Source organism: Leptonychotes weddellii, chromosome 9 (assembly GCF_054177405.1).
Source record: "Leptonychotes weddellii isolate Sample4059 chromosome 9, ASM5417740v2, whole genome shotgun sequence".
NCBI classification, from domain to species: domain Eukaryota; kingdom Metazoa; phylum Chordata; class Mammalia; order Carnivora; family Phocidae; genus Leptonychotes; species Leptonychotes weddellii.
This window is the reverse complement of record NC_138377.1, coordinates 8022218-8045148: the sequence shown is the minus strand read 5'-3', so window position 1 is coordinate 8045148 and position 22931 is coordinate 8022218. Positions and strand designations below refer to the sequence as shown.

The 22931-nt window shown below is 40.2% G+C and overlaps 1 protein-coding gene across 1 annotated transcript in view; it reads right to left on the bottom strand.

The window, feature by feature from the left end:
* The window catches only part of DICER1 (dicer 1, ribonuclease III), a 71825-nt gene extending 49200 nt beyond the window's left edge, over positions 1 to 22625 (bottom strand). Inside the window, 2 exon segments of the mRNA XM_081829992.1 lie at positions 689 to 752; positions 22511 to 22625. The gene's annotated coding sequence lies outside the window, so the exon portion shown is untranslated.
* Positions 22626 to 22931: the final 306 nt, after the last annotated feature.

Here is a 22931-nt window from a genome sequence, read left to right as displayed (position 1 = left end):
AGATCCGGGGGAAAGAAAAAGTTAGAGGCAAGTCCAAGAAAAGATTTCAAAATGAATACAAGAAAATCTAAAGATAGTGGCTAGGATAATGGGGGTGGGGGGGAAAGTAAAAGAAGACAAGTATGTGTTATTTCCTAAATTCACATACAAAAAAGAAAGAAAGATCACCAGAAGAGGCACTTGGCTGAGAAATCCAAATCACCTCGATACATGTATGCAATTGGTCAGTAATTTCAATTTCTCAAAATGGAATGAAAAACCCCACAGTTAAATCCACACCATAAACTCTTTTACGGAATTCATTCACGAATAAAAGAATTCAGAACACAGTTCAACAATACTGTTATAAAGAAATATAAACTTAGTGTGGTTCTCCTCAGAGACTATAAATCAAAAACGAGGGAAGCGTAAAGTATTGAGATGGAAAGCTTAATTTCATCACCAGGTGTTGATCTGGTTAGACGTGACCCCGACTCTTGCTTGTGCTCATTACGCTCGACAGCAGTGCCTTTGCTACCAGCAGCCTGGGGAAAGCAACTGTCACACATGTCTCTGTCTCGTCTCGTTGGTGCGAGGACATGTGAGCACAAGTCACACCTTCCCATTTCAGAGACAAGTTTGGTTTGCTAGAAGGTTAACAATGCAGAATGGGGAAACCTTAGCACTATTTTAGTATGTACATATTTACCTCAAAATGCTGATTCTAAGTTCTTTCAGTTTCCAAGTCTGTATTAATTCATACCCTAGGTAACCTAAAAGCAATCAGAGAGAGTATTTTAGAACATAAAACTCATTTTTAAAAACCAACTTTAAGAAAATTCCTATTTGACAAAATTTTCACATTTAACTTATCAGAATAAGATTCCCAATAACTTCTTTTTCTACTCAAAGTCAAGAAAATAGTACATGCCTCAAAGAGCTGCCTTTAAAATTAGTATTTATTATGTTCTAATACAACTGAAAATGTTTGAAAGTTGTTAGTACAATCCAATCAGATATAAGGGAGAATTCTTGAAAGTAAATTACATTTTCCCCCAGTAAAATCTGGCTTTAGAACTCCTTGAACACTATGTAAGTCAGTACCATGCTTCACGTGAGCAGATGTTCCCTCTCCTGGTGTCAGTCCGTGTTTCTAAAGCTATCTCATACTTTGATGCTTAATTCCATTCTATACTGTCACCCAGTCAGATGCAAACTCAAGACACCAACATGGCCTGATGTGTCATGCCCTACACTGTTCAAATTCACATTCACGTCTTTTCTAGAAACACCGTAACTAAAATAAGGACACTGGTAATCCTTTAAAGTTCAATGCAATTCCACTATTACAAAACTACTGCTGAGTTATCCAAATTATTTCCCTAGACTATTCTGTATAAAGATACGTCAGAGGGTTAACACGCCAAGTACAATGACAACTTGTTTTATGTTCATTAATACAGAACCAATAGGTCAAGTTTTCTCATTTTAATTGATGATTGTAATTTAAATTACAAACATGCAAACTCCTGTTTGATAAGCCCCTTTAAGATAACTGAAAAAGATGTGCCCCATCCCAGACACTCAGCCAATTTTTAGTACAAACCAACAAACTTCACCCACACTGGCATTTAAATCCAGTACCTGGCTGTAGCCCTTCAGACAAAAGCTTGTAACAACAGACAGCTCAACCCTGCTCATCTGAAGTCTAAAAGCATCTAGAGCTTCTTGGTACACATTTCCAAAACGGGCAACAAAACTCCCAACTCAAGTCATTTTATTATAAAACGTCACAGATGCTGATATTATTAACTTCACAAGTATCACTGTCCAGATTTCCTTCCTACTCTCATGAAGCCCAAGCAGGACTACCATAAAGTCCCACGGTGAACAAAAGACAAAACACACACACACACAACAGTAACACCGTGACATTAAAACAGTGTCAAATGTACTTCTGTGAGCTAACAGATAAAACTAAGAAATGTTTGAAAAGCCTTTAGATCCTAGTAACAAATACGCTATGGAGATCTAGGGCATTATTTTAACCAACCAAGCCTAAAACCACTAAAGGAGTCCTTGGCTATAGATGCAAACAGGTTTATACAATTATTGGCACAGAGGCAAATTAAAAATAAGAGGCTTAATTCTCCCAGTGGATAATAAAGGGAAAAGCCTCCTTCCCCCTCCCTTTTGTTCACAATTTCTCAATACTCTCCAGATGTAAGTGAATCTTTTTAAAAGCTAAATAGCCTCTAGCCAGTCTCACATCTCAGGAATGTCTCCCTAAGGACCTGAAAGCCATCCCTGAAACATAATCATCAAGAAAGACAATGCCCAATCTCCCAGTTTCCTATGAAGAGGCAGGCCTAATAATGTCACTTGACTCCAAACCGCAAAACCTACCTCCAGTCATAAAGATGTGAGGAAATGAGCAATTCTACCTTGAAAAACATGGATGTTAAGTGTCTAACCAATTAGCTATACAAAAGAGTAGGGTTTCTTTCTGTCTTTGGAGTCTCTTTAGTGGACAGCCTGTAATGCACATCACCACACTGGTTTAATGCTTACCGAGTAATAAAACTGTTTTCTTCCCTCTACCTTTGTGGATAGGTTATCTGCGTGGGGAGGAGATTCTGTTTTTAATTACATTTCCTCAAGACTGGCTTAAAAAAAAAAAAAAAGGCATAAAATATATCCTCAAATAATATTCGTGCCAAATAACAAATTTCCATTTCTTGGAATTTGAATACTGGAGAAATCTTAAAATATGCTACCCAACTACACTGGGGAGACAAGCTTTTAAAAAAGAAGATGGAGCTAAGTGTGCAAACACTTAACTACATTAAAAAGGAATCTGCACATGGAAAGGATCCAAGTTGTTTAAAAACTACTCCCACCAGCCTTCCTTTTCTAAATTAAAGCTGGAGCAGGAGGAGCCTCAGCTGTTTTTGCCTTCAGAAGCCAAGGTGATGCCCTCACTCCTTAGTACTTTCTCACACACAGTCACCCCTCAGAGGCCCGCCATGTAGGAGGGGCACAGAGGAAGGCCACCAGGGATCTGGAAAGCAAACTCTTTTCTTCTTTTTTTTTAAAGAATCTTTCATTTAAAAATCATCTGAAAACCAGCAAGGGCTCCAGTGTCAAGACCACGGCTTATCAGGCTACCTCTAAGGTGGTTTCCTTGCCTGCAAAATAACCCCTGGCTATTATAAGAATTCAGTAAGATCATGTATGTTAAGCTTGGAAGAAAAAAAGTTCTCGCAACACAGGAAACGCTCAATATATGGTAGTATTTACAAAACCACCCTCCCATCTCTATCTAGAACCTTTGTTTTCAAGCAATTCGTAAGACTTTAAGAAACTTATTAAAGAAAATGTAAAATGCTCTATTAATCCTAAAATTCGGCACAGAAAATGCATTATCATATACATTTAAAGTATACAAGATTTTATACAGTATTTTTAACCAGATGAACCTGAAAACCACAAACTACGAACTACCTAGTCATCATGAATTTACAGTAGAATGAAAATCAAACATTTAAATCACAAAATACGGTATACAATGTGAAATAAAATTAAATAGCTTTGTGTCCACTAGTTCTCTTTTAAAAGCAAAAACCAAAAAATACTAAACGCTACTTCTGTTTGCCTCCACAAACATCACTGAAAACATTACTTCACTTAACTATTTCTTAGGCAATGAAATGGTATACGACGGGTAAGAAATCATCATCATCAAATGGATAAAGTCTGAAAATATAAAAATACCCAAAAAGAGGAAATAACCAAAATATCCATGGTATATAAAAGTATTAAGGATTTCAAGGATTTCTCAACTACCATTTGGTGAATATAGACTATGAAAAGACTAAGGTGGAACAAAAGATTGAAAGACCAAAGAGAAAAGAAAATAATTTCAAGAATTTAAACACTGGTATCTTCAGATAATGAAATACACAGCACAAGAGAAATATTTCCATTTTTACTTTTAATTGACAGGTAGGGGCTAAGGATAGGTTGCCCCAAGATGGGCCACTTTTGCACGGAGATTCTTTTGAGCTGAAGGCAATCGAGACCCTGTGGGCTCAAAAGAAACTTCTGCCCCTCCATTAAGCACATAAAAGAATCTAAATCAAGGGTCTTTCCCGGAATAAGGGTTATTAGCAGAGATCAATTTTATTTAAGTGACCTATCTGCATGGCAGGGCAAACATCTAATTACCAAACATCTGCTCTTCTCCTTATGGCCCCGTGAAGTGCTTTCCTTTCCTCTGCAGTCCCAGACCCCTCACCCTTCCCCTTAGTTCTGGATGACCTACAGACCTCTCACTATGCCTTCCTGTCTTTGGAATGTCCATGTCTGCATGGATTCCCTGTACGTACAACTATTACATTTGATTTTCTCCTGTTAATCTCTTTCAGCCAGTTTGAGTCTCAGCCCAGTTTGAAGGACCTTGAAGAGGACAGGAATTCTTGCTCCCCGACAGTTACATCTGTCATTATTAATTTAAAATCCTTGCATATTAATCTATCCTAAAATATTAATACACACACCAAAAAACCTCATACAGAAACGCTCCCTTTATCATTACCATTTATAAATAGCAAAAAGTGCTCCATGTCTAACACTGAATGAGGGAATGGTGTGGTAAACTGTGGTTCATTTTACATGATACAATTCAACTCAGCCATTAAAAATGATGACAGTTTATAATGAACAAAAATGCTCAAGGTACAGCATACAATGAAAAAAGAAGCAGAGCATTTTTATTTACAGGAAGACCATGATTAAGTCAAGTTAAAAACTAAACATAAGAAGAAAAGGAGGAATGGAGAGAGAGAAAATTCACCCCAAAATTGAGGATGGGATTGGATTATTGCCATGAGCCATTTCTTTTTCCTTAAAACTTTTCTGCATTCTAAAATTTCCTACTATTTGAAAAATTTATTACATTTAGAATTGGAAAACAAATTTTCATACTAAGGATGATTTGTAAGAAGACAATTAGAGAGAAATGATTCTGGGGGCACCTAGCTGGCCCAGGTGATGGAGCATGCCACTCCTGATCTCACGGTCGTGAGTTTGAGCCCCACGCTGGTGCGAGATTACTTAAATAAACAAATAAATCTAGAGAGAAATGATTCTGTTTTAGGTTAAAAATAAGCCAACAAAGACAAAGAAAACAAAAAACAGAAAAAAATTTTTTTAAACTTCTCCCTTAAGCCATTAAATGTGGTTAAAACTTACCCCAGTTTCTATGACTTAAACCACAAATGCACTAGCCTTCTTTTCTTGCACTATTCTATGACCCGAATAAATTTCTGGGTTTCTGTAAATCTGTAACAAACATATTATGTTTACATTTCAATGTCATTATGCCTAAAATTAGATTTATCCAAAACTGAAACTGAATACAGGTCAAACAGCATTTTAACAAGTATCATCCATCAAAATTTCCATATAAAAAGTATCTCTAGGCTGCCAGCCAATGGCCCACGTACTTCAAATACTTCTTAAAAAGACAACATTCCCACACACCAAAATGGCACCCAGAACCATCCCTCCCCTTCATGTTGCCTCCTATGCATTTACCCTTCCATTTCGTTACAAAAGAGGCAAACACTTAATACACCACTAACTTTCAAAGTGAGTTTTAAGGTTAATGTTTGATTCCAAGCTTCTGTACTTTACTCAACAAAAACATTGTTCAATAAATGCTAGAATGTACTCAATTCATGACCACCTTCTAGCCTATCTTTTATATACTCCATAAGAACATCCATGAAGGGAAAAAAGGCCATAATTTTCTGTTAAGCTGTTTTAACACAATATAATGCATGTATATTTTAATACTAAAGAGAGTTTAGTCTTGAGACAAAATAAGTCTGAGAGACTGCTGAATATGATGAGTCTGGAAAACAAACATATTAAAAGTTCCGGGCAAGGAGTAAAGCGCCACGCTGTAGCTCTGTGCAGAATACCCAACCACTCATGTTTTATCTGCTTTCCCTAGAGTACTGTGACAAGTATAGCCCAACCTTCACATGGTGCCCCCACCTGCCACTTACCCCCTCCCCCAAGAATCTAAAAACCTCTATTATTTGACTTCCCTCTCATGCAACACACAGGGGCTATTTGTACCACCCAAATCAGGGCTTATCTGTATCTTCTGTCCCATTTTACGTATTATTGTTAATGCTATTTTCCCCGCAAATTGTTAAGATTTTTCAAAAGAAAGATAACCTCATATTTGACTTACACAGAACTGAAGGAAAGCTAGAGATATCCATAAATATGGATATTTAACTCTATGTTCAGTATAAACCTTATTGATCTACTCTTAAATTAATACATATCTTTTTGTAGGTCAAATAAAAAATTCAATTTAGATACTTCTTACTTTTAAAAGACTTGAAACAACCCAAATTATTTTAACAAGTTTAAGACCCCCATCATTGCCCCGTTCTCCAACAAAGAAAAGTTCAGGGCTGATCCGAAATCACCAAAGCTAGAGAGGCATCCATTGCACAATGATAATTCTGATCGCATCCCAGCTATACCCATCCCTCCAGCCTCAGCCTCCCAGAACTCCCAACCTCTGCAAAATCTTCAGCATTAATGTAATCTGATCTGATACAAACCTTGAAAATGTTCCACCAACAATGTACAGTTCTAAAGTTACAATATAACTGGGAAAACCCAAAGACTGATTTTAGAAACAGTGTTTTATTAGGGGTTTTGTTGGTTTTTTTTTTTAAAGATTTTATTTATTTATTTGAGAGAGACAGAGAGAGAGCATGAGAGGGGGGAGGGTCAGGAGGGTCAGAGGGAGAAGCAGACTCCCCGCGGAGCAGGGAGCCCGATGCGGGACTCGATCCAGGGACTCCAGGATCATGACCTGAGCCAAAGGCAGTCGCTTAACCAACTGAGCCAGGCGGCCGTGTTTTATTAGGTTTAAAATTCAGATAAAATTCTGGGGCACCTGGGTGGCTCAGTCATTAAGCGCCTGCCTTTGGCTCAGGTCATGATCCCTGGGTCCTGGGATCGAGTCCGCATCGCATCGGGCTCCCTGCTCAGTGGGAAGTCTGCTTCTCCCTCTCCCACTCCCCCTGCTTGTGCTCCCTCTCTCTGTGTGTCTCTCTCCGTCAAATAAATAAATAAAATCTTAAAAAAAAAAAATCAGATAAAATTCTATTCAGTGTCAGCTAATAAATGTAGGAGCAATGACAGAAAAATCACCATTTTTATACATCACATTAGTAACTGAGGCAAGAGTCATTAATGGATGCTAAAACTATTGGGTGAAGTTTACAAAAGAATATTTACATCACCTCAAAGTATCTCTGCCCAGATTCCCTACAAATCCTCACAAAAACTGATATATTCACACTGGGAAAACCTGACAGACACCATCCTCCACCAAAGTGACCTCACCAATACTGGGACTAACTGACATGTATCTCCTAAATGTGATAAACTGAGAAGGAAATATCAGTTATGTGGTTTTCCTGCCAAAAGTGAGAACCCTGAATCTAACCATGAGTTAGCATAAAAACCAAATCTGAGATGCATTTTACAAAACAACTGGCTCGTGTTCCTCAAAAATGTCAGTTATCATAAAAGCTAAAAGCTGAGAAGTGATTCCAGATTACAAGAGTAAACAAACAAGACAAACGCAATGCACATTCCTGGACTGAATCCTCTATCAGAAAAGGAACACTGCTATGAAGGACATGACCAGGATGAAGGGTGATCAGAATAGGCCACCTGAAAATATGCTGCCTTGGCATAAGGATTATTCCTTGCTGAAGGCAACAGAGAAATAGCAGATAAAGGAGGAATTCTTTGCCCTTTCCCTTCCTGCCTAAAAGCAGGACATAAATGTCGCTTTGTGAGTGTCCCTCCTCCCCACTCCAGTACCAGGAAGAGGAGAAGATAATTATCACTAAAGACGGCACTGACTTGCATCTGCACAAACCTTGCCAAAATAACCCTATTATTTTCCATCACCTATTCACCTTCCCACAATTTACCACCCCTAGAAGCCCAAACTCCCCCATTCCTGTGTCTTGTCACTTGTCCACAATATATGGCCCTTTATTAAAATGGTATATAAACTATCGAGTCTAACCACTTCCTTGGGTTTTCACTCCTTCTGGGTGAATCTCCAGCGTGCACACAAAATAAATCTTTTCTCTTGTTAATCTGTCCTTTGTGAATTTAATTCACAGGCTCCACCCACTCAGAGCACAGAGGAAAACCTTTTTTCCTCCCCCTACAGCGACACCGGTGAAATTTAACTATCATCATCAATGAATGCTAAATTCTCTGAATTCAGTAACTATATTGTGATCATGTAAGAGAATGCTCTCGTTCTTAGAAAATAGAACCTTGAAAGTATTCAGTAGTGAAGAGCATAATGCCTGCTACTTATTCTAAAAAGGTTCAGAAAAATAAAAACAATATACAGGGAGAGAGGGAGAGAGAGAGAGAGAGAACACACAAATGTGGCAAAATGTTAACTACTGATAAATGTAGGTATCGATATGGGAATTCTTTATACTATTCCTACAACTCATAAGTTTGAAAATATTTTAAAACAAAGTTAAAAATAAAACTCTACTAAAAACTGATACATATGTTTGACTATCAGAACACAGAAAAATGAAAATTGTCCAATTGTATTTCTGGGTAGTCTAAAAAGTAATATTTAAGGTGATTTTCCCCACTTAAAAGAGCTTTGTTTAACTACTGCCCCTTAAATGATTCATTCATTCAACAAATATTTATTGAGCAAGACATACATACTGCAAACCTGTATTCTGGAGAAGGTGAGAACCAGACTGGAGTCAGTTCTGAAGGATGAGCAGTAACAACCCCAGTCAGGGAGGGGACAGTAACAGGGCATCACGGGAGTGAGGAGCCAGCATGTGGAGAAATTACAAGCAGTGTGCCGACACACTCGTCCCACACGAGAGTGGCAAAACAGTGCAACAGGTTAAGGTAAGACAGAGCTTCATCCTAAAGGACCTTAATATATAGCTCCACAGGGATCTAAATCTCATCCTGGGGAATTCAAGCAAGATTTGGGCCTCTGCTTTTCTATTCTCAGCATACACCAAGGGCTCTCCGCTAGCTCATCTCAGCCGAGAACAAATCTCTATACAAGGTCCAGAGACAGGAACAGTGCAAGACAATACAAAAAGAGACTTCTGAAATTTCCTCTATTAGAGAAGACATTCCTGGTTATAATCACTGGATTATACTGGAACTTCCCCTATTTGCACACTGAAAGTCCCCTGTTCCAGGCACTATCCACCCACTTATCCCAACCCTGGAGGAACCAGGATGGTTGGTCACCCTATCTCCACCTACGATTCTCTATCCTTGGCAGCCGATTGCCCATTTCCACTTGGAGAAAGATCCACATTTAGCTACCAAGAGAACTTGGGGCAGTTCCAAAAACTGAACTAATCTAATAAGAAAGATGAAGATTCATTACTGCTAAATATAATTTCAAAAAATACATCCACTACAGGAATTAGAGAGAGGTTTCAAAAAAGAAAGAGAAGCAGCATCAGAATAAACGCAGCCTCCTAAGGTGAGCACCCTTGTTTCGCTCGATTATGTCACATTTAAACCCAGTACACACGCATCACAGAAAGAATCCAGATGAGAGAGGAAAAGAAGCAGGCTCCAAAGTCAGAGTGGTGACGGAAGCCTTTTGTGAGCTACAAGATCTTGGGCAAATGACCTCGTCTGCCTTTCTGCCTCAGCCTCATTTCTACCATAGGACCCGCGAAGATGTCAGCATCTGGCTCCTCTCCCTCCCCTACACAATCCCACAATATACACAATGAATTCATTGCTAAGTCAAATATGCAAATCACTAAAAAGATAGGCCTGATGTTGGGTGTGAAAAAAGAGAACTTTGTGTACTGGAGGGAGGGAGGGGGTGAGATGCTGCAAGAGCCCCACTGAAGAACACTCGGCTTGGAGGACAATTAAGAGCATGTGACATTACTGACCTATTCTGGGACTACAAAGAATGGGAAAGGAGTAGGAACCAAAACTACGACTGCAGGCTCATATCTTCCAGAGTATTTAGAGCCCTCTGAAAGAAAGAAAGAAAGAAAGAAAGAAAGAAAGAAAGAAAGAAAGAAAGAAAAAAAAAAACACAGGGAAGAATCCATACTAGACCAAAGGCCCAAACTGGCAGCTACCATATCCTGCAAAGCCAGGGTACTGTTAACATCCTACACTGCCTGAACACGAGCAAAGCCACTAGGACACCCAATATGGTTCGGAATTCTCCACATCTGCTTATACCTTATTGCATGGATCAAGTCCGGCACCTGTAAGGGACCTGCACCATAAGTAAGCCCTCTGAATGACGATGGACAATGTGATACACACAATACGAAAGCTAAAAGCATAAGTAAATATTTGTCACTTGTCAGACCCAAGTTCTTGCCCAGGACTACCAATAAGCACCAGCCCAGAAAAAAAAGAAAGTGATTAAAAACAAAAGAAGAGTACTAATGGAGCTCAAAGCAGCGCGTAACCAGGTATGGGGAAAAACATGAATCAAACCAGTATAGCAAGATGGCTTAAAACTTTCAACAGATTCCCCCGGCACTTAGGCTAAAATCCAAAATCCTTACTATGTATGGCCCTGCATCTATCTCTAACTGGGGCTTGTCTAACTCTGCCACCTCCCCACAGCCACAAGTACCTCTCAGCACCTCCACCAATTCTTTCCTACCCCAGAGCCTTTGCACATACCATCCCCCAGCTAACTGCCCCTCAACCTGTAGGTCTCATCACCAGTGCCACTTTTTCAGAAAATCATCAGTTTCAATGAAAAGATAGTGTATCTGTACATCCAGAACCAACTGGGGTGCCAGGCACAAGCAGGATGTTTTTGAATAAATGAATAAATGCTGACATTTCTCACCACTAATAAGCAATACTTAGAGATTAATTGAATACTGACTGCCCCACTCCCAAAGAGTTATTAAGATATTATTTCACACTTTAACCACTTATTTTTATTTTTACTATCTCTTAGAAATAATCTTGCAAAGAACAACCAAGAACATGTTAAATTATAATTCACTAGTCAAATTAATCCAAAACGAATCCAAGACTTTAGAAAACAATTAATCCAAAATAGAGCAAAGTTAAAAATTTAGCTCCAAGGGGCACCCGGATGGCTCAGTTGGTTAAGCATCCAACTCTTGGTTTCCACTCAGGTCATGATCTCAGGGTTGTGAGACTGAGCCCCATGTGGGGCTCTGCACTGGGTATAGAGCCTACTTAAGACTCTCTCTCTCTCTCCCCCTCTGCCACTCCCCCTTTTCTCTAATTAAAAAAAAAAAAAATTAGCTCCAAATCTAATTACAGATTTCACATAGCAATAGTCTTTGAATATAATTTGTTTTCAAGGAACTAACTTTGTCCATATAAATCACATTAGTATAAAAAAATCTAATTCGAGCAGCATTAACCACTGTTTATTCTCCCACAAACCACAACAAAGAGTATTCTTTATATTAAATCACTTAATAATCTCAAAAAAGGTTGTAGTTTTCCAAATGGAGCAAAGTTTTACCTGATTATTTCTGTTTTTAGTTATCAATTACCTCTTAGTAGCCACTCCAGAAAGTATTTTAGAAGTGGGGAAATTCCTTGAAAAACATAACCTACCAAAATTAACATCCAAAGAAACAGAACATTTGAAGAGGCCTATAGCTTTTAAAGAAAAGATTATTAAAAACTCCCAAGCCCAGATGGCTTCACTAGAGTGAATTCTTCTAAACATTTAAAGAAATAACTACAATCTTAAAAACAAACCCTTCAGGAAGACTGAAATGAGGAGAATACTTTCCACCTCTTTCCATGAGACCAGCATAAACTTGACACCAAAACCTGACAAGGACATTACAGTAAAGGAAAATTATAGACCTATCTCTCAAACTAAAAATGTAAAAATACTAATCAAAATATGAGCAAACTGAATCCAGGAATATATAAAAAGGATAATGTATCATGACCAGTTGTGGTTTATCACAGCAATGCAAGGATGGCTTAATATGCAAAAATAAACTGGCTTATTAATATTTAGTATAAAGCATCAATACTTAAGACAGGGTGGGTAATGACACAAGAAAAGACAATGCAACAGAACAGACTATGGAAACAGACCCACCCATATGAGGTTATTTAATTAGTGACAAAAACAACACTGCATTGTAGTACAGAAAAGGACAGTATTTTCAAGTAACAACTGGGTTAACTGTGTATCCAGATGGAAAAAGTGAGTCTTGACTCCTTCCTCAAGTCATACACAAAAATCAATGCCAGTTGGATTGTAGAGCTAAATGTGCAAAGTGAAACAATGAAGTCTTTAGAAAACAACATGAGGGGTGCCTGGGTGGCTCAGTTGGTTAAGCATCTGCCTTAGGCTCAGGTCATGATCCCAGAGTCCTAGGATCTAGCCCTGCATCCCCACATCGGGCTCCCCACTCAGCCAGGAGTCTGCTTCACCCACCGCCCCTCCCCCTGCTCATGCTCTTTCTCTCTCTCAAATAAACAAAGTCTTTAAAAAAAAAAAAAGGAAACAACATAAGAGAATACCTCCATGTCCGTGGAAAGAGCAAAATTTCTTAGACGAGACGTTAAAAGCACTAGTCATAAAGGGAAAAAATTGACAAACTGGATGAGATTAAAATTAATATTGTCTTTATTATACGATCTGATTACGAGAGTAAAAGGCAAGCCAGGGTAGGAGATACATAAACAATTTCTACAAATCAATAAGGAACAAACAAGTAAATGAACAGTGGGCAAAGGACTTCACCACACAGGATATCAAATGGTCAATAATCTTCATAAGCAATTAGAAGGATGCAAATTAAACCACAATGAGCCATTACCACACCCATCAAAATGGCCAAAACGAAGAGGACACACAATACCAAGTGTGAGAAAGGATGTGGAGCTGCGAGAACTTTCATACACGGCCAGCAGAACTGTCAACTGGAAGTATCCGCTGTGAATATACAAGGACCCTATAACCCAAGTAATTCCATTCTACGTGTATACCCAACTGAAATATGCACAAGAACTGCACTATCCATAACAGCCAAAACCAAAAACAAGCCAAATGTCCATCAGCAATGTAACAGACAAGTAAATACTGACATATTCATATAACAGAATGCTATGTATCACCAGTTGATGCAATGGAATGAATCTCACCCATTTAAATGTTCAGTGAAGAAACCCAACACAAAATCACACCATATAACTTCCACTACTACATAGAGTTAAAAATAAGGAAAAGTCAGTATGGTGTTTTTGGCCAGGGAGTGGAGGGGTGTAAATGCCTGGATACATTTTGTGTATCCTTGTGATTTATGTACTTGCCTGTTTATCAGCTGAAACTGATGCCATTTAAAGTTTATTTTGAAAGAGAAGTAAACGATCCTTAATACAATACGCAAAACTTCTTCATTTGCCATGGTGCATATATGAGACAGGAGGGAGAAGATTTACCTTTACTGAGCACTCAAATTCTATTAGCTAATTTCATCCTCAAAACAACCCTGAAACAAGGGTCACATCCATTTTACAGGGATTTGAAATAACTTACCCAAGGCCATTTGCCCAATAAATGGGAGAGGTGGAATTCTACTTAAATTCTGACTCCGAACTTACTTCCATAATATATAATTACACTATGGTCTCGGAGGAGGTGTCTATTTACACTGATCTGCCAGACAAAATAAGCTGCTTCTGGATATGTTCCTTTTGATCTCCCATGTGTGAAAGAGTAAATGCAATTTAAAATTAACAGAAGCAAACTAATATTTTAATTTTAGCTGAATCTGCACACACATATAAGTAAATATTGCTTTAATTTTAAAGCCTGTGGCAACCGAAATCAGCCCTGTCCACTGACATTTTCCTTGGCCTTTCTAGTCTAGGAACATAGATGCTCAATAAACACACAAAACTGACTACATATCTGACCATTTTTTCTAGTATCTCTATTCCATTCAGCTGATGACTAAACATGTACAATCTGCTACAAATACTACATAGTGACTTCTTTAGTGAAATGAAAAGTACTACCTTAAAAGAGATTACTACTATCATAAAGGGGGTTCAGATATGGTGAAATAAATTAGATAGATTAGTATTTCAGAAACTACAATATACTGTGTAATTTTGTCTTCACTCAATACCGACAACACAAGTAAGCATTTTACCCGAGCATCTGCCGCAGATACACAGATAATACAGATTTCATACATGTATATATGTGTATTATGTGTATATGTATGCATGTATGTGTGTGCATGCATGTGCACATGCTTTAAAAAGGCTTTAAGAAAATTATTTATTTCCCTATTCTTGGCCAAAGTACAGACCCAACTCACAAAAAAAACAAAAACAAAAACTTCCCAGAATTCTCCCAATGTTTAACAACACAAAAGCTAGGTGTTTACAAAGACTTGAGTGTAAAACCAATATTCTCCTTCAGAACTGCATCATATGTCAGTGGAGATTTTTTCACAAACATATCCCAAAAGGAAAGCACTATTTGGCAATACCTTATTTCACATATTTTATTGAAGAAGGGCTGAAAACTAAAGGCCATATATTGGATAAGCAAAAAAGAATGATTCCTCCGAAGATACTAATGGCATTTATTTTTTTTTTAAAGATTTTATTTATTTGACAGAGACACAAGAAATTACAGCTTGTCTTAACGCCTGTTCAATTTACAAACTGCATTCAAATGCCTAATTTAGGTTGTTTTATCATTTGTTCACCTATTTTTATCAACAAAATCCTGCCTTTTCCTTAAAATACCCAGAATTATGTTTGGTCTAAGATTAATAAGCAGTTTATTATATGTAGCAGGTACATATAAAGATTTAGAAGTCAGGGATTTCTCCTCTTTAATACCTAGCTATACAAGACTGAGAAAAGTTAGGTAATCTCAGTACAGTCTTATATACAAAACAAAAGCTTTTAAAATTAAAATAGCAGGGTGTCTATTAGACACTTTTCCCTTCATTCACAGTCCCAGAGGCCCCTCAATGGGTTACCTGCTTTTCACCATACTGATCAGATAGAAGGCTTTAAACAGTTTGTTAGATTTTCCCTCATTAACAAGCATTTACTAAGCTGTACTAGGAACAGAGACAGAAAATGAAGACTCCACTGTCTCTGATTCTGCCATCCATTCAAGGCAAAATCTGGCTCTCTCTACTTTCCAAGACGATTTCCCAGGGGTTTTCATCTTACATTCCCTGCTCAGAACAACTCACAAGGCCATTGTCCCCTTTTCATGATCACTGTGCACCAACCTTAATACGCCAAAAAAAAAAAAAAAAATGCAGCCTCTCTTTTCCATGCCTCATATTTAATTAAGATTCTCAGCTTGAAACAGAGAGGTCCCAGAATTATATGGGTACTTCAAAGATGACTGACTGTAAGATATTTAGAGACTTGTAAATGTTCTCAATTTTACTAGTGAGAAAATTAAAGCTAAGTCTAGAAAGGTGATCTGTCCTTAACATGCAGCTAGTTATACAGAAGTAAAGCCAAACTAGAACAGAGGTTTATTTACCACACATTACTTTGCACTGTTCATTCCATTCCACCAACCATGCGGGAGTTGTGCCTCAATCATCCAGAATTGTGTCACTGTTCCTTCGTTAACTTATTACTTGTCTCTATATGCGTAGACATAGCCTAATCAAGCATCTACATATAGGATTCAGGAGGGGTCCTTGCACCTCCTATAATTTTATGTAAAGTTATGAGCATGTACATTTTTCTGGCAATAAGATTCACATTTTTCATCAAATCAGTAGTCTCCAATGAGTAAGACCACTGGCCTACAACAAGGACGTGTGATAGATATACAAAAAGTTCATGTTGGTCTGAAATATAGACACAAGGACGATGTATTTATTCATGCCTAATAGAAGAATAATGGTTATTTAGGGAGAGTTAGCAATATTAAGGCACTATTACATTTGATATCACTATTACAGAGACCCAAGTAAGACAGCTGAATCATTTGATACAGTGCAGACAATTCTCAGTATAGAACTTGCCTATAAAATATTGCTCTCAAGCCCTCCCCTCTTTCATCTTCTATTATAAATGTACTGGACATACATCTCTATAGTAATAATTTGGGGGGGGGGAATCACAATGTAATCACATTAGGAACACAAGCAAGATTTTCTCTAATGCAGATAAAGGAAAAATACTATCAGCTAAATGTTATCAAATGTTACATGCCAGAAGTGGGCTGAAAGTTTAAGAAACTCATTTTTTCCTCACAACCTCAAGTAGGTAATATTATGACCAGTTTACCAATGAGCAAGCGGACACTCGGAAAGGTTGCCATATGCCCTGGGTTCCTCAGCTACAAACTGGAGGAATCAGCATTTGAACCCTGGCCTCTCTGACATCAAACACTTGCTCTTCACCAGCCCTATAATGCTCTGATAAAATATTAATATTTAATTTTGCAAGGTGGAAAAAGCTTAAAATTTAACACCGATCAGAGTCCTCATGAGGCCATTCAAACCTTTGGGTTCATCATGTTAATTTTGCCTTCCTGGGCTATTACCAACAGAAAGACAGAAATCCTGAAATCTCAAAAGTATTAGACAAGTCTACTGCCTTTCTTTTCCCCTTCAAATACAGTTACTGATCTAACTCCTTAGTCAAAGAACCTTTCTACCATTTCAAAGATCAATTTTTTAAATTGAGATCCTTCTCTCATTATTTGAGTTCTTTACGTACATTATTTTTAAAATTCTGAACTGGTTTGCTGACATTTTCTAATTCCCAGAAGACTTTCCAAATGTGTTTTTTAAATCGCTACTTTATTGTATACATTGAACTGTCAGCTAAAACAGAACCACCACCACAACTACCAGAGCGAGGTTGCTTCAACACCAAGAAAGTTTTCAATACCAACAAAACTCCCAATTTTTATAGCACTTTTCCTTTTTTAAAAAAATATTTTATTTATTTGAGAGAGAGTGCGAGTGGGGAGAGGGATAGAGGGAGATGGAGAGGGAGCCGACGCCCCACTGATCAAGGAGCCCAACTGGGGGGCTCAATTCCAGGACCCTGGGATCATGACCTGAGTAGAAGGCAGACGCTTAAGCGACTGAGCCACCCAGGAGCCCCAGCACCTTTCTTCTATGAAATTCTTAACACTTCTCTCAGTCCACAATGTTTCTATGCACCTAGTCACATGGACATCACAAATGGAGGAGAATCAAGAATGAGACAGCATGACTGGTCCAAAATCAGAAGAGTAATGATCTTTTTAAAAGCCTTAATATATAGTATTATTCTCCATAAATCTACCTTAGCTTCTAAGTACTTTAAAAAATTAAATATAAACCAATCTATTCATTCAACAAATCTGAGCACCTTCTACTATGCCCAGCACTAGTCCATCCTTACGCTCATAAACCTTTACACAGCCAAAACATTTAATATCACCGTGAGCCTCGAAAATGAAAACACTATGGCCAAAATGTAATTACTTTATGTCTTCTTTCTAGTAACAGTCTTACTGACATCCTCAGACAACGTTTTCTTGTGGCATCTTCTCAGTCACTTACTTAGAATATAAAGCAACTTTGTATTTTGAGAGTACCAACAATTCATTGACACTTTCAGATAAACAGGAAAGCCACTTTGTACTGGGGATTTATTTTAACAAAGGCTTTTTTACATGACTGAAAATTTAAATTTCATCAGCTAGGCCTCAAAAATACTGCTCTTCTCTCTGTATTCATTCTCAGAGTAGACACCACCACATAAGAACGGCGACCAACACACATTCCTAAAGACAGGCAGAGAGAATCCTGACTGCCTATACTGTCCAGAAAAGAGTTCATTTGCGAATGGATTGTTATTCAGCATCTGTCAAAAGTCTGAATGAGACAATTGATATTTCAGGGACATCAGCTGAAAGATAAATTAACTAAACTCTACTGAATCAAATTACCAGACTGATACACACCTATATTACTAAAGCTTGCTTTTCTATTATGCCTGAGGCTTTTATGCACTTTCTCTAAAATGGCATGTGAAAAATGTCTCCCTATCATTTGTAAAATGCAAAACATTTTCTCCACATATTGTTAACGTTTTATGCAAGAATCCAAACGATTAATTATTCTTTGCACAAGAGAAAAGTTTGCTTCTCTTGGTATACTTCCTCCTATTAATCAATGCCAACTATAATTAGTCTTGTTTCCTCTTTTGCTTTGACTAATAAAAATTTTAAAAAGAAAAAAAAAAAACTCTTTAGTTACACACAGATGCTGAGCCATCCTTGCCCTAAGTCTCTCCTCTAATTCCCTCTAGCAATTTCCATACTCTACCCCTCAACCTTTGCCATAATTTTCAGTCTTCTCAAACCTATAGTGTAAGACAATTTCAAATCCTTTCTCAAGTAGACAAATAAAAAAGTAATAAACAGTTGTCTCTACATCGCTGTACTAATACTAGAATCGCTTTAGTAGAAATTAGTTACATCTAAAAATCATCCTGGATCATGCAAAAGATTTGGTAAACATCAAAGAATCAGAAAATAAGGACTAAAAGATCCACTAAAAGAGATAATGCTGCCTCCTAAGCTTCCTGTCTACTTTGGCAAGCCGTAAGTGCATAACGATAGAAAAAATATTACAAAGAAACCTGTGAATAAGAGCTAGTATAGTACATATCCATCCACTGGGGTTTCTGAATGAAGTAAACTCTTGAATGTCCAAAAGCAGAGCACAAGGTAAACAAGATAAGTCACTTGGTTTCGACTTAATATTTACACAAGTGAAACACAGGCCTTGCCAGTCTCTTCTTCGAGCACCCACCAGACACCAGAGCGCAACAGAGCCCCAGGATGAAGCAACTCAACAATCTCAGCTACTTGAACATCCACTTGCCGGTGGTAGGAAGCAAGATCATAAAAAGGAGTACATCCTGGGCCTCAAGGAGATTAAAGTCTTTTATGAACACAGAGGAATTGTTTATAGGATAGTATAACTGCCTGGGAACAACCCTCGGAAAACTCGTATTGCAATAAATTCTGAATTGAGTGTTTTGATGACCGAGAAACAGTCTGACCACTTCTGAGTGTATACCCAAAAGAGTGAAAGCAGGGACTCTAACAGATACCCGTACATCTACGTTCAGAGCAGCATTATTCACCAAAGCCAAAAGGCAGAAGCAAACCAAGTGTCCATCCGTGGAAAAAAGATAAACAAAATGTGTATGTGTATTGAATACTATTCGGCCTTAAAAAAGAAGGAAATGCTGACACATGCTACAACAGGAATGAACCCTGAAGACTACGTTCGGTGAAACAAGCCAGTCACAAAAGGACAAATACTGTAGGACTCCAATGATATGCGGTTCCCAGAGCAGTCAGATCCACAAAGACAGAAGAATGGTGACTGCCCAGGTCTGAGAGGTGGGTGGAATGGGTAGTGTTTAATGAGGGCAGAGTTCCAGCTGAAGATGATGGAAAGTTTTGAAGATGGATGGTGGTGATGGTTACAAAACAACATGCATATACTTAATGTCACCAAACTGGTTAAAATGGTAAATTTCGCGATGTGTACTTTACCACAAAAAAGGGGAAAAATCTGAATTATTCAGATAATCAGAAGTCACCAGAATATTTAAGGTTAGAGTTTCATGCATTCAACAGTATTAACTAAGGACTTACCTGCATGCCATGCAGGTTTTTCTCCTAAATCCACTTGGCACAACAATGCAGTGCAATGCAATGCAAAGGGCCCACACACAGGCCCCTGAAATCACACCATGACTGAATCCTGACTGCCACTTCTAGATTCATAACTCAGGTCAATAATCTGAGTCTTCGTTTCCTTGCATGTAAAATAAGGATAATATTGAGTTTGCCTCGGGGTCGCAGTGAGGATTAAATGAGAATGTATATAAAGGCAACTGAAACATCTTGGCACATAATAAGGAGGCACTTTTTATTAATAAATGTGTCCCTTCTTTCCTTTGCCACAAGAAATGACCACAGGATGTTAAGGTCATGAGTGAGAGAACCTCTATGAAATACCTACTTTCTCAAATGAAACCAGCATCTCACTTGTCAGAGAGGGCCCGGGAATAAATCATCTCAATGCCATAAAAGTCATCCTTCCTAGAAGGCAGCGCTACCCCAAAAGAGCTATCAACTATGTAACACCACAAAATCACTATCAAGTAAGAATCATGAGCCACATCAAAATAAAATGTCTTTAAAACCTGCAAGACAAGAAAACTTAGCAATGGCCAAACCTCACTATACAACTCATACAAGAGCCACAGGCAAAATACAGTAGACGGTCTTAACCTTTAATGAGGAGATGATAGCATATACCTAAAATAATGGCAGGAAAAGAAGATCTTTTCTCCCCAAATTGACTAATACATCTTTTCTTAAAACAGCATGTTTTGATGCCATGAATAAATCCATTAACCCATGTTACCATTTAAATGTCCACAGTGACCATTTTAGAGACAATCTTTATAGTATTTCTAACCTATAAACAGAGTAAGTTTGATATGGCCTAAAATGAAGTTCTAAAACAATTGTGTGTGTGTGTGTGTGTGTCATATGCACCACAGAATATACATGTGCTGGTAGTAGCTAGCTCTAAAGACAACACTATGCAAAATAAATGGATTATTCCAGAGCCTAGATATTAATAATATTCCCCAAAATATTAATAGTGCTAAAATCACTATTCCCTAGCGGTCTCATTCAGAATCCTGTACCACCATCTACCCTCTAATAAATTACTGGAGCTCTTGGTTAAGATGCATACTCTTACTTAGGAAATTTAATGTTTACAGCAATATATTTTCAATTCAGTGAACCTTTTATTAAAGCACATTTTAAAATATATATTTTCCAAGTTACTTAACTCCTCACTCCTGCCCTTTTCCATTCACCGAGTGCGCTGCAACTTAAAAAACAAGCAACAGAAGACACCTGAAAATCGGGATTGTAAAGATTCAGGAAATTCAAAGCCAGAAGCACCTCCAAGCAGCACAGACTTCAAAGTAATTACTCTTTAAAAAGATGAATGCTTTGGGGCGCTTGGGTGGCTCAGCCGGTTAAGTGTCTGCCTTCGGCTCAGGTCATGATCCCAGGGTGCTGGGATCGAGCCCCGCATCGGGCTCCCTGCTCAGCGGGCAGCCTGCTTCTCCCTCTCCCTCTGCCTGTCTCTGCCTACTTGTTCTCTCTCTCTCTCTGTCAGATAAATAAATAAAATCTTTAAAAAAAAAAAAAACACAAAAAAAAATCTAAAAAAAAAAAAAAAAGATGAATGCTTTTTAAGTGTGATAATCCTAAGAACGCTTCGACTTTTCATATGGATCGGTAACGTGTCGCCCAAAGAATGACTTCCTTCACAAAAGCACTGACTGAACACTATAGAGCAAAGGACTCCACACTCATCCCTGTTTTCACAAATCTCCATGCTATTAGAGATACATTACGTGGTTTGTTAAGCTCTGCTGCGGGCAAAGCCTTCGGGGCAGCTCAGCTTTTCTAGACAATCCACATAAATCTCATGTGCTAACCTAAAACATACACTGACTTCCCGAAGATTAAAAACCCTCCAGAAAGACTCCTTTGCAGGGTTCCGGCGTTCTGGCAACAAAAACATCGGAGGGGAGGGGCGAAAAGATGGCCTCGGCCACCCGCCCCAGGGGACCCAGATCTGGTCACCTGCCAGTAAACACGAACAATCCTCCCCGGGCGGGACCCGAAGGCTCGAGCTTCCCTGCCAGCCCCGACAGCCGGCCTTCCTGCCCACCGAGGAGGCCCGGCGCGGGGGGGGGGCGGGGGGGGCACCGCCGCCGCAGGTCCCGAGGATGCTCCCCGGACGCCGCCACGGGTCCCGCACCGCTCCCGCGTGCGTAACCGGACCTGTCAAAGCCTGCTCTCCTCGGACCCGGCGGGCGGCAGGACGACCCACGCCCGATGCGGAGGCGCCCGCGGCCGCCGCCAGCGCGACCGCACCGAGTCCCCCCAAGGCGCCGACTCCGGAGGGGCGCCGGGGTCGGGGCAGCGGGGAGCCCGGCGCGGGGGACGCCCGGCCCGCAGGCCGCGCCGCCCGGGACCAGCGAGGCCGCGCCATCTGGTCGCGCCGGCTCCCCTCCCCGGCGGGTCCCGGCCCGGGCGCCCACGCGGGCCTCGGCGCGGAGGCGGGCGCGGGGGCCGGACGGAGCCGCTCCCCGCCCCGCACACAAAGCGACTCCGCGGGAGCCCGCCTCACCTGCAGCACGGGGCGCCGCGGGCCTTCGAGAACCATCGGACCCCGCTCCGGCGCGCGCGTCACAGCCCAGGCCTCCCGGTGCCGCCCGGCGCCGCCGCCGCCGCCGCCATTTCCTCCCGCTCGCCGTCGCCTCGTCCCCGCTGTCAGGTTACTCCATTCACCTGGGCCTGGAGCAGCCTGCGCCGCGCCGCGCCTCCGCCTCGACCCCTCCCGCCGGCGCCTGCGGAGACTGCGCAGAGCCCGGCTCGCCCGCAGCCCGCGCACGGCCCGCGGCAACGGCGCACAGCGGCTTGGAGAATCCCACCCGCGCCCGCGCCGCCCCCTCCGCGCCCCCACGCTCCGCTCGCCCTGCTCGCCCGGCGCCGGCATGAGAGCGAGCCTGTGATTGGACAGAGTGCGGCGGTGAAAGGTTAATCCTGGCCCCGCAGCCACTCAGGAGCCGGGAGACAGCAGACGCGGGAGGCGGAAGCCAGGCGGCGTTTGCGGCCCTGCGCCGGGAGTGGACCCGGGCGATCCACCGCCTGTGGCCCGGCGCCTTCGCCGCCCTCCCGGTCCCGCGCTGCTCAGCTCGGCAGAGCCTCC